At 38.9% G+C, this 17,706-nt stretch overlaps 1 long non-coding RNA gene across 2 annotated transcripts; it reads right to left on the reverse strand.

The window, feature by feature from the left end:
• Nucleotides 1–859: 859 nt before the first annotated feature.
• On the reverse strand, nucleotides 860–16,745 carry LOC113944814. 2 transcript variants are annotated; one of them, XR_003526816.1, is made up of 3 exons: nucleotides 16,615–16,745; nucleotides 12,241–12,479; nucleotides 860–895 (listed from the first exon to the last, which is right to left on the reverse strand). It is a non-coding gene; the product is annotated as an uncharacterized LOC113944814 (long non-coding RNA). The 2 variants fall into 2 exon arrangements; XR_003526815.1 differs by lacking the exon at nucleotides 860–895 and adding an exon at nucleotides 9,932–10,068.
• Between the last annotated feature and the right edge of the window lie 961 nt (nucleotides 16,746–17,706).

The raw sequence follows: 17,706 nt of genomic DNA on the forward strand, positions 1-17,706 counted from the left end.
TGCTCATAATCATAATCAGAATTAATTTTAGTGGGATTTCTCTTTTATATTTTCCTAGTTTAATTAGCATATCCTGACTTCAAACTATTTTTAACAAGATATTTTTCTTCAATCAAAGGGGCAAATGCTTTTTCAGGAATGTCAGTCATCTAAATTACCCATCATTTTATAGTTTCTGACAAGCCTCAAGAGACTCTACCATGGAAATAAAATCTACAGCTGAATTAACTTAAACTGTTTTATAGGGGCCTGCTATTATAGTAGTGCACTGAATCTTGAAGATCACCAAAGGCTGTGGTCCTTAGCACTAGCTTTAGTTTTTGCAAGAATTATCCAGAGTACATGTGGATACTGGGACCAGAATTTAACTTTTGTTTAATCTACATGAAGCTGAAAGGATTCTAAAATCATCAATGAAATTATTTTGCAGGTATGATGGTACAATTGAAACAAAATCAATTTTAGAAAAGGTAAGAAAACCCTTTTTTTTTTTACAAATGGAATAAATGGGTGAACTCAAAAACACCTAGATGGCCAGGCCTGTATTTTTTTTTCTATTAAATTGCTCTGAACATGAAATAGCAAGAACATCTAATTTCTCAAATTCAGGCTCTCCTGATAGTGCAAAACTACCACTCCCAGCCCAGATTTCTTGTTTGGCTGATGGTTACTGATCTTGACACTTGCTGGTACTCTGTGTTGTGAATAATTCAGGGATGCTGAGTTGTTCAGTGACAAACTCTGGAGGGTAAAATGAGATCTGACATTGCTGCTTACCTGTTTGTGCTTCAAAGCAGAATTAATAAGCAGAATTTCTCTGTTAGCCTCAGGATTACTGAGAAGACATCTGAATCAAAATGCCTCATAAACACTCCCAGTGTTTGCTCCGCTGCAGCTGAAAGGAAGACAGCAAAGGTCTTTGCCCAACATCATGCAGAAACTTAAAGTTACTATCTGATTGCTGTAAATTAAGCATTTGGATGAATCTAGAACAATCCTATTTGCTTTCTAAGCCACCGAATTAGAAAAAAAATAATCTTTTTCTCTGGAAAAGAATGAACTGAAGGTTACAGCTACTGTCTGCTAGATCCAGCTATGCCACTGCAGAAGAGAATGCTTACCGTGTTTTGCTCCACCTTTTGTTAGAGCCAAAAACATCTACAGATATGTCAGCTGAACCCTTCAACACTTCTTAATTTGTTCAGATAAAATCAAGTATGTCATCTTGAGCCATGGTTTGAGTTGACCTCTATGATTTTACCTGAATCAGCAAACTAGAGAGCACTTTCAGCACCTACACTAAAGAAAGCTGATACAGCGCAGTTAAGCTCCACAATGGATACAGTCTCCTTAGGTTGAGAGCATCTGAAGAAGAGGACTCTTGGTTTACATCTGATGTGGCTGTGGAAAATCATTTGTGTGCACCAGTGCTGCATCCTGACCCCATCCTACATTGGGCTCTTCTTCCATGAAGGTTAAGAAGACCCTAGAGTGTGTTCTTTACAATGTTACTTAACCTTAGAAACATCAGCAGAAATACCAGAGCAACCAAGCACAGCTGAGGTCAGTAACTTCTTCCACATATGTAGCTGGATCCGGAAAACAATGTCTATGAAGGGCCTCAAACCAAATGCCAAGACCCTGTAGTCCAATCTGAGAGTATGGTGCCAGGCCACTGGTGGAGTTTTTCTGGGGCAGAGTTACAGTTCTCAGGACACACAAAGGGTTTTTGCAAAGAAAAGTTTGTCATTAAATGAGCCCTAATCAAAGAAAGTCTGTACAGCTACTGACTGATAGCACTGATCAACCATGCAGAGAGTCTGGCTGCCTGAGCCTCCAGCATTAAGGGGTTTCTTTATCTCAGTAATATTTATGTTGACTTCACATTTTTAAGGAGAGGGATTTTGGGACTGGAGTCTTCAAAACACACTTAAATGAAAAAATGCAAATCCCTGTAGTGCCTTGGGTTTTGGCAACACAAAACAATTGTTTCTTCCCTTGATTTACATAACAAAGACACCAAATTCCTCTTTTCTTTAAGCTCAAGGGGAAGGTTTCCAAAGCACTTGAGGCACAGCAGTCAGATGGAGAGGCATAAGGAAGGCACTGCTAAGCTTTCTATAGCACAAGAGGGTAGACACTGTAGTAGCAGGCAATTATTTTCTTTAAATCAAAAAAAAGGGGATGATAGTAAAAAGCATAAGCTTTAGAAAATCAAAATGAGGTCCTATAAACCTTAAAGTGCACCTGTGATTGGCAAGCTCTAGCAATAGCTCTCTGCTAAAGACCACTATAACTTTCCCTGAAGGGCTTTAATTTATCTGCACTGAAACACTTCTCTACAGCACTAGAAACCCAGTACCACGTACAAGACTGAGAAATCTTTAGCAAGTTAGGTGTTGGCCATTAAGCTGACAAGTCTCGTTTTACTGCTGCAGAGGCAAATGGAGCGGCATTCAAAAAAATCCAGAATCAATAATGAAAAATAAATGTTATGTATAACCTGCATTCAGTTTTACTGATCTGCCTTTCCGTGGTTGTAAATTCCCTGCCTTTTTTATGTCAGGACACCATGAAGTATCTACAAAACATAGTTTAAAAGTTACTGGACTAACTTTGTCACTTGATATGGAAAACATTTTGATTAAGTTAAAAGTATTTTCAGTAGTAATAGTGGTGAAAAAAAATTGTCTTTACTATACAGTGCTTGCAATTATTTAATTTTCCCCATAATTTTTAATCCTTGGTTTGTTTCTTTTTATGACATCAGGAAAGGAGATGTTGCTATCCTTAGCTGTTTCAACACTTGCACTGTTCTTACAGACACCACTGAGCCACAGACTGAGAAGGCTGACTTTGTACTATGTGTTTATTCCCATACACTGGAAGCTGTACACTATCTTGTTAACAGAGAAAATAACCTGCTGCTGAAGAAGCACTTCTACATGCAAGATCACATGCTATTCTCTCATTTTTTACCTTTATGAACCCTGGATTGGACCAACATGTTTTTAGTTTTGGTAAAGAGCCTAGCACAGGTTAAGTTGGTTTACTAAGTGTATTAAACTTTATGAGTTTAATGAGCTGAATTACTAGATAATTGTGGAGGAAGGATAAAAATTTTTGAAAACTTTTGGCAAAAAGTAAGCACAACTGTATCCTAATTTCCTTTTCTCACATATACACAAATGGTCCACATTTATTTATTTATTATTGTCTATCCCAAAGCTGAAAAAACTCCTGGAAATGTCCTGTACTGTCATGCTGCCTGTAAGACTGAAATCTCAAAGCAAATCAGTAGGTTAACAAATCTCAAGGGAATTCTGGCTATAGGTCAGCACTGCTGAGCTGGGCAATAGAGTTGACACTTTGTGCACCTTTTTGTGCCTACTGAGGGTTCCCATTCTTTTCTTTCCTAAATTTTCTGTGCGTACTTCAAATAGACAACAACAAAAAAAAACATAGTAATGGAGATTAACTAAAAAATCACCTTGTTCAATTCCCCTCTTAACTGTTGATGTGATATGATGTTAATTTTTCATGCCCAGTTGGAGCCAGCACACTCCGACACAACGGTGAAATATGTCTTCAGGTTGAAAAAATGAATTTGAGTCATTCTGAGCAGTAAATATTTTATGACAAACAACATACATAGAAAAGCCCCACACCACAAACTCAGCCAAGTGGATTTTGAATTTTCCAAGTCAGAATTGAAAACCATGTTTCCTGTTCTATTTTTCATTCTGACATAGTAAAACTGGTGACCTGAAAGTCAGCTTGGTTAGTTTTTTCCCACTTCAGTTCTGACCTGTTCTGTCCTCCTAATATACCCATAAATGGGACTGAGACCAGAGGCTCACAAGAGTGAGGAGATCAAGGAGGCGGGATCAAGTATCACTCCTGCAGCTGCAAGAGTATTGAGTTGACAAAAGTTGCTTTCAAAACCTTCCTTGACCCAGATTCATCCCCAGCTCTGTCAGCTTCTGACAGCCTAGATTTGGGCAAGAACTCTGATTGTGATGGCAAAAAAAGACTCTCAGAGTCTTATTTCAAACAGTGGAACCCTGAAGAAGCCTTTATAACACAGTAATGAAACATGAAAAATTTACATTTTAAAAATAAATTACAATTTGCTGCTTCCTGACATGAGTCAGATATCACATAAGAAATAAGCCAGCACTATGTAGTGGTAAAGTTGGGCAGGAGTTGCAGTAGATCCTTCTGCAAAAGGTAGAGCAAAGTGCTACCTATCATAAGGCCAGAACAACATTCCACATGTTTGCCACTGAAAGCTCCATTAAAGCTCATCTGACACAGGGGTTTGTACTTACTTAACATATAACAAATTGCCTAAAAGCCTTTTATTTTTCATGGGTCTGTACCTGAAATATACAAGAGTAACAACAATAATGTCCAGCCTTAATTGTTTCTCTCCAATTATTTTAAAACCACAGAATGTTGGTCTGAAGGTAGTCTTGCATGTACAGCTAGATTCCTTGCTACATGTCACGGTGACATCCCACAGTCCTGTTGCTTCAGTCAGGACAATGATCAAATTAGTATCATAAATTAAATAATTTTCTGTATTCAAGAGTAGGTGATGGCAAATACAATGGCAACTGAACTTCGATCTCTTTCTCCATTTCATTTTGTTGCTTTTGTCTACTAAATTAGTCTAAAGACATCATGAAAAATGACATTGTTTCCTGAAGTGCATCTGAATAGTTGTGACTTGCGACTCTCAGAAATAGCATTAGCACATGTTCTCTTCATAAGTTCACAACTTATGATAATATGAAAAATAAAATCATAAGAGCATATGAGAGTTACTGAAAAAAGGAAGCAAAAGCAGAAATATCAGCTTCCCATTGGTAGAAAATAAATAATGAAGAAAAAAAGACAAACTTGTAAAAGCCACTGCCTACATACTTCAGATATACCACCTACTCCAACAATAACTTTGAGATGTCTCCATCTCTATAGGGTCTTACCCTCCAACATAGCTTCTTCTCTTCTTTCTCTGAACTATAGACTCCTTGAGACACCAAATACTTTTCTGTAAAGCATTGCATGCATATTCATGTATTATAAAATGGTGTCTACACCATTAATTGTGTCTACACAGAGGAAAATAGTCCTCAGAGGCTTAACCAACTGTATTTCAAATTCAGAAAAACTCCACAAAAGGATGAAGAACATACAATAGGATATTTTTGCAGTATTTTCTATTGTATTAAGGCATGGTGTTTTCTATTATAGAATCATAGTATTGCCAGAATTGGAAGAGACATTAAACATCATCCAGTTCCAACACCCCTGCTGTGGGTAGGAACACTTTCACTAGACCAGGTTGCTCAGAGCTCCATCCAACCTGGCCTTGGACACTTTCAGGGAAGGAGCATTCACAACTTCTTTGGCAACCTGTTCCAGTGTCTCACCACCCTCACAGTAAAGAATCTCTTCTTGCTATCTAGTCTAAACCTACTCTTTCAGTTTGAAGCCATTCCACCTTGTTCTGTCACTACATCCTCTTGTAAATAGTGTATCTCCATCTTTCTTGTAGGCTCCCCTCAGGTACTGGAAGGCTGCAATTAGGTCACCCTGAAACCTCTTTTCCGGCTGAATACTTCCAGTTCTCTAGTTTCTCATGTGTTGGTTCTTTTCCCTGTAACACCATATATACATCCCATCTTACAGACTTCGACTAAAATTACAAGAAAGGTCTCATAATGCAAAGACTTTGCAGAAAACTCAGCTGAACCAAAAAAAAAACCAAACAAGCTGGACTTTGGATATTTATCCTGATATGAACTTGCTTTAAACGGTTTGGTATTTTCTCATTCAAGGTACTGCTTTAGAATAGGATTTTCTAATAATCTCAGTTTACCTTCAGTTCCAGGAAAAAACAAGTGCTATTTTCTTCTATATGCTCTTTAATACATGGCTTTTGTATTGAATATATGAAAAATGTTTGTGAATCTCAAGTACTCATGAATTTGTATTTTAGAGATGTATAGCAAGAAAATAAAGGATGGGTGACTGTAGAGAGTCAGAGTAATCCCAGCATTTCCCACTGGCCTAAAGAAGATGCTTCTCAGATATTTCTATTTGCTTGAGCACAGCCATGTCAACAGGAACATTATGAAACTCCAGTTCTTTGAGGTTGTCCTACATCACACGAGAGGTTCACCTGCTGATGCCTTCTGAAAAGGTCATCACACATAACTGTATTAGCTGAATGGTTGCAGCAGACCTAGATTCTGTCGAAATTTCCCATGCAGAACTGTGGCACAGTACACCTTGCCTGCACACTGACGGATGTGAGAAATTAAGGTATATTATTACATCAACTTTCTAAATTTTACACCTAGGTAATTTGCACAGATAAACTACTTTTCTGCCTTCTCCCTCCATGTTAGCCTTTTTATAATCTCTTTCAATGTTGATTTTCAGTAGTTGTACTTATGATGCCATATCCAACATAGGCAAAACAGATCATCAGTTGTGATCAACAGACTCATGTCCTTTGGTCAGCACCTGTTCTGCCTAGTGTCTTGAACTGGCTCCGAGATGGGGTTTATGTCCCAAGAATAAATCCTTGACATGGAGTACATCCAATTTCCTAGAAATGTTGATACTTAGCTGTACCGTATATGCAGCCTGGTGCTAGTGACAGCCAAGCAGGCTGATGACCTTTCTACTGATAATTGTCTTTAAATAAAATTAAAACTTCAGCCAGCTATAAACTGGCTTAAATTTTTAAAAGTCACTTTCAAGCTTGATTGACAGTTATAGCTGGAGACTAAACACTTTCATGCACTGGTTAAGTAAAATGTAGCCAGTTGCAATGCTGTCTCTCCAGTGAGATGGGTCCAATTCTGTAGATGACAGAGGGGTTCCAAACCTCTAGTTTATTCTGTCTTGTCTCTCAGGTGACAGTATCAGCTACGGCACCAGCAGTGGTATCTTCTGCTACCTTCTAGTAGCTCAAAAAAGAATTGAACAATGAGCACTAGTGACCTGGACAGCATTTGAACTAGAATTGTATGTTGTACAAAGAGTCTCCACAGCTGCAAGAAGTTCCTTGTTCTACTTACAGTTAAAAACAATCTTTCCTACACATAAACTTGAAAGTTTATCTGAGTTGCATGTTGTCCTGATTTTTCCTCATGCTGACTACAAAAACAGCTGCCTTCAAATCAGATGTGTGAGAGGATTTCAATTAAAAAAGATGCTGACCAGCCTCACTGTCCTCATAAAAAGTTTTACCACTTCTTCTTTCACCATCCTGTAGTTCACAGGAATTGAATGAAAATAAAATTACAAAGAACATCAAAGGAAGAATTGAACAATAGCCCTGATTTTGAAAGTTATTTCAAGGTCAGAATAGGTGTAACCTAAGCTTTATCCAGAAAACAACGTTCCAGGACAAGATGCCAAAGATGCTTTTTGTAGTTTTATCTCATAGTTGCTTGTCATGCTTCTGAAACAAGAGAGAATACTTAATAAAATATGTACTCTTGTAGACAATTTGTTTGGGGTCTGGCTAAATAATAGGTGAGAATGTTATTTTGAACAGTGACAATTATGTCTCTTCAATAATAGTACTCTGTTGTTTTTAAAACTTTTGAATGATGGATTACTGGTGTGATCTCCGATTCAGAAAGAACTGTATAATCCCCTTGCTGTGCTGCAAAGTGCCTCAGCAGCACTGCACTGATGAAATCCCGCAGGCATGATCTGAGAGAGCACACACTGTGCTGCCAGGTGTTCTTGTGGCTTAAAGTACTCCAAGGATACAACTATCTGTCTAGCAATAGTGGGATTCAATGCCAAAAGATTTCTTTACTATCACTCATATGTGCTGAAACAGCACACATAGCAAGAGTTCCCAGAAAAATCAACTACCATTAAAAAAAAAGAAAAGGTACACATTAAGAGAGAGATTTCTCTGGCACAATTCAGAGCTACTCTCTTGACATAGAAGTGCAATATCAGATAAGGATCTGGCCCATCCAATTTGAATTCTTTAATATATGCATTCTTTAAAAATAAATAATTGAACTGTCAGTTCCATCTAACTGCCTCATTACTGTTCTTTCGTTTCCTGACAGCACCTCAAAAATAGTTAGAAGAAGGAATTTGCATAAGGAGAGAGCTCACAAGAGAAAGAGCAGGCTGTTATACAGAAAAGGGAGAGCATGTAGAATAGCAGGTAGCACAGAGATGAGTGCAGGGGAAGCAGATCACTGGGCCAGTCAGTACTGAGGTACGGGATGAAACAGCAGAAAAGTAAACCATACCTGGGGAAATGTGGCTTGGAAGGTGTTAAGAGTGTACTATTTAAGTAGTTTAAGTTAAAAGGGACATTATGTACCAAGGAAAGACAAATTTCATGTTCCCTGTGTCCTCTGAGTGTAAAAAAGGTCCCTAACAAGCCAATTCTCAACAGTGGAAGGAGACTACATTAATGCATCCCTTCCAACCCAGTACTATCACATCTAGAGATCTCCTCTGTGCCAGTAGCAGAAAAAACCTCACAGGCAGTATTTTTTCATTGAAAGCAGCACTGAAAACTACCCACTTGGCAACTAATGAATAGATCCTTATTTTCCTGCCTTTCTTACGCTACAGGCTGTGAGACTGTCTGATCATCTGAATTTCAGAGCAGTTGTGCATAGAAAAAGAAGACAGCCTAAAGCTGCAATACCTGCCTGCCTTTAGTAGTAGTCACAGTAATTCCTTATAGTACCCCCACCATGCTGATAGGGAGGGCAGTGATGTCCCCCTTCTCTTTTCAAACAGTCAGAACAGTCAGCACCAGAAGTCAGTGGAGGTGTCAGTGTGAGAGGACTTCAGAGTTCAATGCTCAGCTCCTGCTGAACCCTCGTCCGACCTCTGGTGACGCTGTATGTTCAGAGGATAGCTGGGGAGACACAGAACATGTGAATGACAAACGAAACAGGAACCACTCACAGTAACCAACTATTGTCCTTTGCCTTCTAGTAGAAGAGCATTTATATCTGTCCTTTGTTCTACAAGGGCAGTGGATTCATATATTTTTAATAATGAAAAAATATCTTTAAAACTATTTTGCAGATCTTATAGCCACATCACTACTGCACAGTGAAATGCAGTCCCTTCTGACGCTAAGCAGCATTGCAATGGCTCTGCCTTACACTGAGTAAGTGCCAACCATTGGGTTCACTGAACTAAAATCAGTATAGCATGTGGGTAACTGTAGACATTGAAACAACCAGTCAGCTGCAAAATTTACTCATCTTGTGTGGATGTGTACAAAGTTTATGTATATCTGCAAATCAAGCTATCACAAGAATAGATGTCAAAATAAACAGTGGAAATAGAATTGATCATACAACAACAGCAAATCTTTTATTCTCTCCTCATAAGTGCCGACTACAACAGTAACTATTAAATATATAAGATACATGACTATCTTGATTTGATAACAGCACTTCTCTGCATTTTGAGAGTTTAAAAAATGGAGTAGTAATGCAATTATGTATGTTTAGGAGCCTAATATAATTGATTTTCTGACCAGCAAGGATACCAGTGGGAATTATCTTGGTCCAAAGAAATCAGTGAATAATGACACAAAGTCCTGTTTTGGCAGAAGTACCATAGAGATGTCTTACATAAAAGTCCATAATCTAGTCAGCTTCAGAAATCCAAGCTGAAGTCCAAATATGTCAAGTTGATAACAACTGTTCCAGTATCACATGATAACACATGGTTCTTATATAGTGTTATTGCACAATGTTTTCATACGTAGCTTGTTTCTGTCTACATTGTCAATAATCAAATTGTAACGAGTGACTACCATACTACTTGACTGAATAAAACCTTGTCTTTCTAGGGCTGGATTTCTGAATACGATGACTGCAAATGAGAATCTAATGCTTACTGCCATTCAGCTCTTTTGAAATTGTCAGTATGTGCCTGCATAAGCAAGGACCTCCAAGGGGTTTCATGGTGCAACTGATATGCCAAATGCTGAGAATAATCCCTCTTCAGTATGTCTTCATGGGGAGGGTTCTTGGGAAACATCTATTTAAATAGTCAGGAAAAAATGGATAGAAGGGGATGGATAGAATATCTCAAGCATAAATCACTGTACTTCATATACAAGCACTTTCACTGTAGTACTTTTGGACTATGTTATTCTCCATCTTAACTGCCCATTCAAATTGCATTTTCAGCTTTCAGCAGAAGTGTGTGAAGAAACATTTGTTTGTCTCATATGGTTCCTCACCCTTTTCCAAAAATTATCTTTTCCCCCCAATCACACCAGGAATTTGCTTTCTGTTAACTGCTCAGTAAAAGAGAGTGCCTCAGGGCTTTATTAAGTAGGATTTCTGAGAGACTGAACTATGTGTAACCTAAATTGGCTTCATAAGTGGTTTCTGGAGGGCATAGTGCAGTATTTATACGCATAATCGCCTTTCACCTTGATGTTAATTATATACTTTGCCATTCAAAATAAGTCATGGCCATGAGCTGAAGCATTTGTAAAGTAAACATGTCAGGAAAGCAAGATACTGTAAAATGAATTTAAATAGTCAATTCAGCACTCCTAAAAATTCCTTTTCTTTTTACCCCCAATCTCTAGTGTGACCCGAGCAGAAAACAACCATTGGTCTCTAAAAGGAGGGCAGAAAATTTTCACCTCTCTAGGTTACTTTTTTCTCCAAATATGATAATAAAAGAGCCTTGCTGGTTAATGACAATTTAAGAGCTATAAGAGCCTCAGGGTCTCATAAAACACATTTTAACTAGGAAAAAAAATTACATAATATGTCATTTTTGCATTTCATTTTCTACTCTTTTCTTCCCTTTTCTAAATCAATGATATTTATACAAAAACAGGATCTTTATTTCTGATCTGTGTTCTACTCCACTGAAGTCAATATGCCAGATTTTTGAGAATTAATTTTTTCTACTGGGGTTTATTATGTGCTGCTTAAGTGAGGACAATAAGAACACAGCAAAAATCACCATGATCCAGAAAGCAAAGTCTCTGACCTAAAGAAATGGCATCCAGAATTTACTGATTGCCAACAGCAAATAATTATGAGTTTGGAAAGGCCTGTTCCAGAGCTGGCCAGCTTTAAAGAACTGGCTCAACTGAGACAAAAGTACTAGATTTTACAAGAACATTTTGGAGGTATTTAAGAAAAATCATAAAAAATATGCATTGCAAAATAAAGATATGGAGATGTTTTTGTTTAAATTGGTATCTGCCAGCGTGTTGACAGTCCTTTGAAGACTCAGTACAAAGAGGTAGCTCAGGTTTTTTCCTGTCATTTCAGGCCTTGAAACTACCCTGTTCACTTTCTACTGAATAGCCCATCTCTGCCCCTCAGTAGTCCCTCTGGGGCACTGCCTCTGAATCTAGGCTGTGCTCACTTCTAAATTGCCTCCTACTTCAAACACCAAAATTCTGTGTGAACAATTTCCCATTTCTCCTTTGGTTGAGATCTCCATTTTTGTTCTCTTTTCCATTCACCATTTTGTTTGCCTGATATCTAAATGCTAATCAAGTCCTCAATGTTTCTCTGTAAGCCCATCAAAAAAAACCCAAACTAAAATATAAAAATAAATGTGTGTAGCTTCAGAAAAAGGCATGACAGAATTATGGAAGACAAAACCACTGAAAGGTTCAGTAGCTGGGACATTATTTTGGGGAAGTTTTTATGTTTTCTTCTAAACCACTGCTGATGGATCATGTTAAATCAGACTGCTGAGACAAATAATACTTTGATCTGAGCCAGTAGGGTTGTTCTTAGACACCACCTGTACAATACCTCCATTCTCTGTTTACTACCTTCTGTTTCTTTACAGAAGCTAAGCCTAAGCTTCTTGCAGAATAATTTTGTTGATATCTGTCATACTCTATAAACTAAGCACTATTTCATAAGCCTGTAACATCACCCCTTTGTGTCATACTGGATAGTAGCTACAAGTATAATAGATCACATTAATACTAAAAATATCATTATGAAGCACTTTCTTTAAGATTACAGTACTAAAGTTTAGATAAAGAATTTCTCACCTCCTTCAGGATATTAACTGCAAACAGAAAAGAATGATGATGGCATTGACTAAGCACACAGTAGAATAAAAAAAAAATTAAGGAATTAAGTCTCTTTTAAGCCATTATTTTTACTGATAAAGTTTAATTTTGCCTTTATAGACTGTAGTTTAAGTCTTCACTCAAACCTCTAGAAAGTACCAGAGTCCTCCTGTACTCAGCACTGGTGAGACTGCACCTCAAATCCAGTGTTCAGTTTTGGATCACTGACAACAGGACATGGAGGTTCTTGAGCGTGTCCAAAAAAGGGCCACAAAGCTGGTGAGGTGTCTGCAGCACAAGTCAACTGGGGAGCAGCTGAGGCAGCTGGGATTGTTTAGCCTAGATAAAAGAGATTCAGGGGAGACCTTGTTCTCTCCACAACTACCTGAAAGGAAATTGTGGCAGTGTGGGGGTAAGTCACTTCAGCCAAGTAACAAGTGTTAGGAGAAAATGGCCTTAAGTTGTGCCAATAGGAGTTTAGATTGGATATTGGGAAAAAATTTGTTCACTGAAAGGCTGGTCAGGTATTCAGATAGGCTGACCAGGGAAGGAGTGGGATAACCATCCCTGGAAGTGTTCAAAGGGTATGTGCATATAGCACTTGGGGACATGCTTTAGTGATCAGTGCAGTGGTGCTGGGTTAACAGTTGGACTCAATGATCATAGTGGTCATTTCCAACCTTAATGATCCTGTAATTCTATGAAAGACATTCTCAGTTTTCAGTTCAAACTAGTCCTAATCCAAAATCCTCTGTGAGATGCTTAGATATTTTGATGTTTCTGTCTTCTTTGTAGCATTTCAAGTTACTCATGCTGCTTGAAAACACACGTAGTACTAAACTAATAAATACGTAGTACTAAAATGTCCATGAACATTTTGAGGTGTTTTGAAAGAAGATGTAAAATTCCCCACTACCAATTATTAGAACAGTTGTTATAGTCTGATCTTATTTCCTTTCAAATTTCAGTGAATTCTATGTCCTTTCTTAGGAAAAGGTGTGAACATCTTTACCCAGTTGATAATTTTTCTGGCACTTTGGAAAATATCTTATGCCTCATTATTAATAATCTTTTTGAAGTGTATCTGTTTGCCAGTACTTTGTTCCCTTCTATTTTCAAATTGTCAAATAACAGCTGAGGTGTCTTATATGCAGCAGCTGATTCAAATGCATTATTTTGTTCAGGTTGCACTATTGTACTTCAAGGCATCACTCTGATTGCTCTGGCAGTCAAGATTTTCCAGGCCTTGCCATAAAATCTGCTAGCTTATAGCATGTAGGATGTATTTCAGAGATGACTCTAAGCCAGTTTTGTAACATGGTGTTTTAAGTATATAAATCAGCAACCATCAAGAATAATGATTCAAGCTAACAGGTTTCTACAACAGTGATGCAATTTATTAAACTGCTCACTGTTACTTGCAAAACAAGCAAAGTTGAGCTGAGATAAATAAGCTTTAAAATGTCACCATGAGGAATAGTATCTGAAAGAGCTAAATTGCTCATAGTAATGAACAAAATGAACAGACAGCATTAAATAAGTCACAGGGAGACAGACCTTCACCTCATTGCAGAGTTGTAGTACCACTAACTACTGGATATCACATTCTTAAGGTATCTAAAGAGATATATTACTTATACCAAAACATTTTTAAGTAACCTTTATTTGGAAAGTATTTTACAAAAATGAATAATGCATGTAATGAAGCATTAGTGCAACAAATACATCCTAACCAACCTGTAACTGAAAAAGAAGGAAGAAGGTAATAAATTACTTGGAAAATGCTTAAATATCTACATGAGAAAGATCTGATGCAGTTGTGACTGCATACATCCCACAGTGACAAAAGGGGTTTATGCAACTAAAGATGAGAGAGATATTGATTCCTCAATATCTAGTAGTATTAGCCGTAGCAAATTATTTAACACATTTCCCATTAACTACACCAGGTAAAGGTTATGGCTGCAGAAAACTATTTCGGTAGTCAGTCTTAAGAATAACTTTACTCCAGAGAATAAGAAACCATAAATGAATCAATATTTTCACCAGAGCTGGCTGAAGTATAGATAAAAGCCCTATCATTACATTCACCAGCTTATTCTGTCATTAAATACACCTAGATTAATATGAATACTAAGAAAACTATGACACGGAAAGTAGTAACAGAAACCAATCCCACATTGATACAAGAACACCCTTTTAATTTCATTCTTTTGTCCACTTCAAGCTTAAGCCTCCAAAAAGATAGTATTGGTCACAGCATTAATCAAATATACCAGCAACATTCATTATTAATCATAAAGCAGTGTTTAGTTTCAGGGGTTTACTATCACATCTCATGTACTTCAAAAATTATATGTCTTTTTCCATTTTGATCCCATTAAATTGACTGAGAGCCTTTCCATAGCCTGCCTTAGTCCTGAGTGGGGTTCACAGACTCTCCAATAAAGGAGTTCAAGTAAAAGCAACACAAATAATGAAGGGGTTTATGCAGCAAATATATGAAACCTATAAAAGCTAAGTGAGTTACCGTTAGGTACAGGTCTGGTTTATTATGCTTATTTTGGCAAAATGAGAGCTATCTCCAAAAATGAGGAGTTAGAATTCTCTCTATTCTTCTTCCCAGTCGACAGAATTTCCAGCTCTATGAGAAAAGTTTAGTTCTCATAGGCCATTTGGCCCCTGTTCTCCTGCTCAGAACATTAGCTGGCTTGCAAATTAAAACATTTCCTACCACAGGGTGCATGTCCCACTAAAGCTACATCGACACCAAATGGTACAATCACCATGGGGAAATGATCAAAGTCTACTGATACACTCACACACTTGTGGATATCACTTACTCTTGCTCCTTGAGCAAAAGCCTCTTGTAACACTAACTAAATTCAGCTTTCAATGTTATTGAAACATAAAAGACAAACTTTACTGTTCAATTACAGTATCACAGGTAGTAATTCTAATGTTACAAAATCTTGTAAAAAAACTAAAATCCAATGGCCCCTTTCACATAAACCACTAAAAACACATTGGATGCTTTCGCTTGCATCCAGCTATTTCACTTCCATCGAGCTATTTCCTAACTGATTGGGATTGAGATAAGTTTCCAGGTATTAAGAAACTGCTGTCTCCTACCACCATAACAGGAATGTTTTCAAAACTTCTGATCAGCATTTCTGTTCTTCCTCTAGTTGTGAGAAGAAAACCTTATCTACATCTACTGATGACATCATAGCTCAATTTTTATGAAAGAAAATTGAAAAAAATTCAGTAAGCATACTAAGAATTAGTTGACTGTTCCTCAACATGAAATAACAAGTAAGGACAAGGACAGAATTAAAATAAACAAACGTTACTGATAAGAGAACTCACTCCATCATCCTTTTGATGATTCCATCCCCATGAAACTTTTACTATGTCTTCAGTTCAGTGTAACAAAAAGAGAAAACTAAACACTTTGTAGTTATTAACCAAGAGGTAAAAAAAATATCAAAATTTAAAGAATCTAAGCTCTGATTAAAACTTTCACATGTCCTACTTAAAACTTTAGTTCAGTCATACCTGAAATCATCTACCAAAAAAATGAGGAGTTAAATATTTTAAGACTTCAATTTAACCGTAGAGAATCACAGAATATTCTGAGTTGGAAGGGACCCGTAAGGATCATAAAGGTCCAACTCCTAGATCTGCATGGGATCATCCACAAGAATCCCACCATGGGCCTGAGAGCATTGTTCAAACTCTTCTGTACTCCGACAGGCTTGGTGCTATGACCACTGCCCTGGGGAGCCTGTTCCAGTGCCCAACCACCCTCTAGGTGAAGAACTTTTTCCTAATATGTAACCTAATTCTCTCCTGACACAGCTTCAGGCTATTCAGGACACTCTCTAATAGCTGAATATCTTTTCTTATATCGTGGTGCCCAAAACTGCACACAATATTCAAGGTGAGGTCACACCAGTGCAGAGCACAGTGGGACAACCCCCTCCCTTGATCGGCTGGTGATGCTTTGCCTGACGCCCTCCCAGACACAGTTGGTCCTCCTGGCTGCCAGGGCACTGCTGACTCATATTCAACTAGCTGTAGACTAGGACCCCCAGGTCCCTTTCCATGGCACTGCTTTCCAGCATCTCATTCTGTATGTACATCCCAGGTTGCCGCATCCCACGTGCAGAATCCAGCACCTTCCCTTGTTGAACTTCATGTGGTTGGTGATTGTCCAGTCCTCTCTTTGTTGAGGTCTCTCTACAGGGCCTCTTTCCCTTGGAGGGAATCAACAAGCTTCTCCCAAGTTTGTATAATCTGCAAAGTTACTTACTATCCCTTCCAGTTCTGCGTCCAAGTAATTTTTGAAGCTGTTGAAGAGCACAGGGTCTAAGATGGAGCCCTGTGGAACTGGGTCATACTTTAACCCCAGCCGGAAACAAAGCACTTCAAAGGCACTCCCTCACTGCTGGAGTAAAATTGAGAACACTCATTACTCGAGATAAAAGGCAGTTTATCAGAAAAAGCAAAAGACCTACATGCAATCAAAGCTGGAAACACCATCACTGACACCACTGCCACCACTGCAGTGGGCTTCTCTGCCTGTGTATTGTCTCCTGCACTGCTAGAGAGCCCGGCCTCTCCTCTTACTTCTGCCATGTCAGGTCGGTGTCCAGCAGACCCACTGGCACGTGCTGGTGGTGAAGCAAGGCCCCTGAAGACACAGCTGCCCACTTCATGTGGGCTGGGGTTGGCCAGTAGCCATGGAGCCCATGTGTGGCCAGCGTGGCCATGCAGCCATTGTGACAACACTGGTGAGGTTGGTTCTGTAAAGCCCTGGTGTCACAAAGGGCTCCACCCGGGCACCCCTATAAAAGCAGGGTAGCCACATACGCCGCTCAGCCAGCACCACCATGGCCGGTTACAGACGGAGGAGGGGCAGGGCTCGCAGGAGCAGGAGCAGGAGCCAGCCAAACCTGCACAAGACACGTCGCGCCGGCCAGAGCCGCTCCCGCCGCCGGAACACGCGGATGAGGGGCCATGCCGGCTACGCTGGCCAAGATGAAACAGGTAGCCCCCCCACCGGCAGGCGCCGGCCCCCAAATAGGAGACGCAGACGCCGTCCCGTGGAGGAGGAGCCGGAGGAGCCAGAAGAGCTGCCAGACTTTGAGTTTTAGAGCCAGAGGCTCCGAGACCACCAGCCACCACACGGGCACGGCTACAACAATAAAGCATACAAAGCTTGCATAATGGCTGTGGGTCTCTCTGGTGCGCCTGCGTGGCAGTCACGGGTCTCTTGGTGTTCATCCAGGTCCCAGGATCATGGGTGGCTGTTGTGATTCGCCTCGGAAGAGGAGGGTAATCCAGGTTCTTATCAATAAATCCCTTGGGGTGAATTAGAGTAAAACGACACTGAATAATCAGTGTTTATAAACATTTATATATAAGGTTTATTTTGGAACAATTTTGTTTCAAAGCTAAACAGGTATGTTGCCATTTTCAATGTTATCATCTATAGCAATACAGCAATATTAGAGTATCTATAGCAATATAGCAATATTAAAGCATAGCAATAAAGCACTATTAAAGCATAGCAATATTAAAGCATAAAGATAACATTTAAGGAAATG

This window comes from Corapipo altera, unplaced genomic scaffold (assembly GCF_003945725.1).
Source record: "Corapipo altera isolate COAL_440 unplaced genomic scaffold, ASM394572v1 23, whole genome shotgun sequence".
In the NCBI taxonomy this organism is placed as follows: Eukaryota; Metazoa; Chordata; class Aves; order Passeriformes; family Pipridae; genus Corapipo; species Corapipo altera.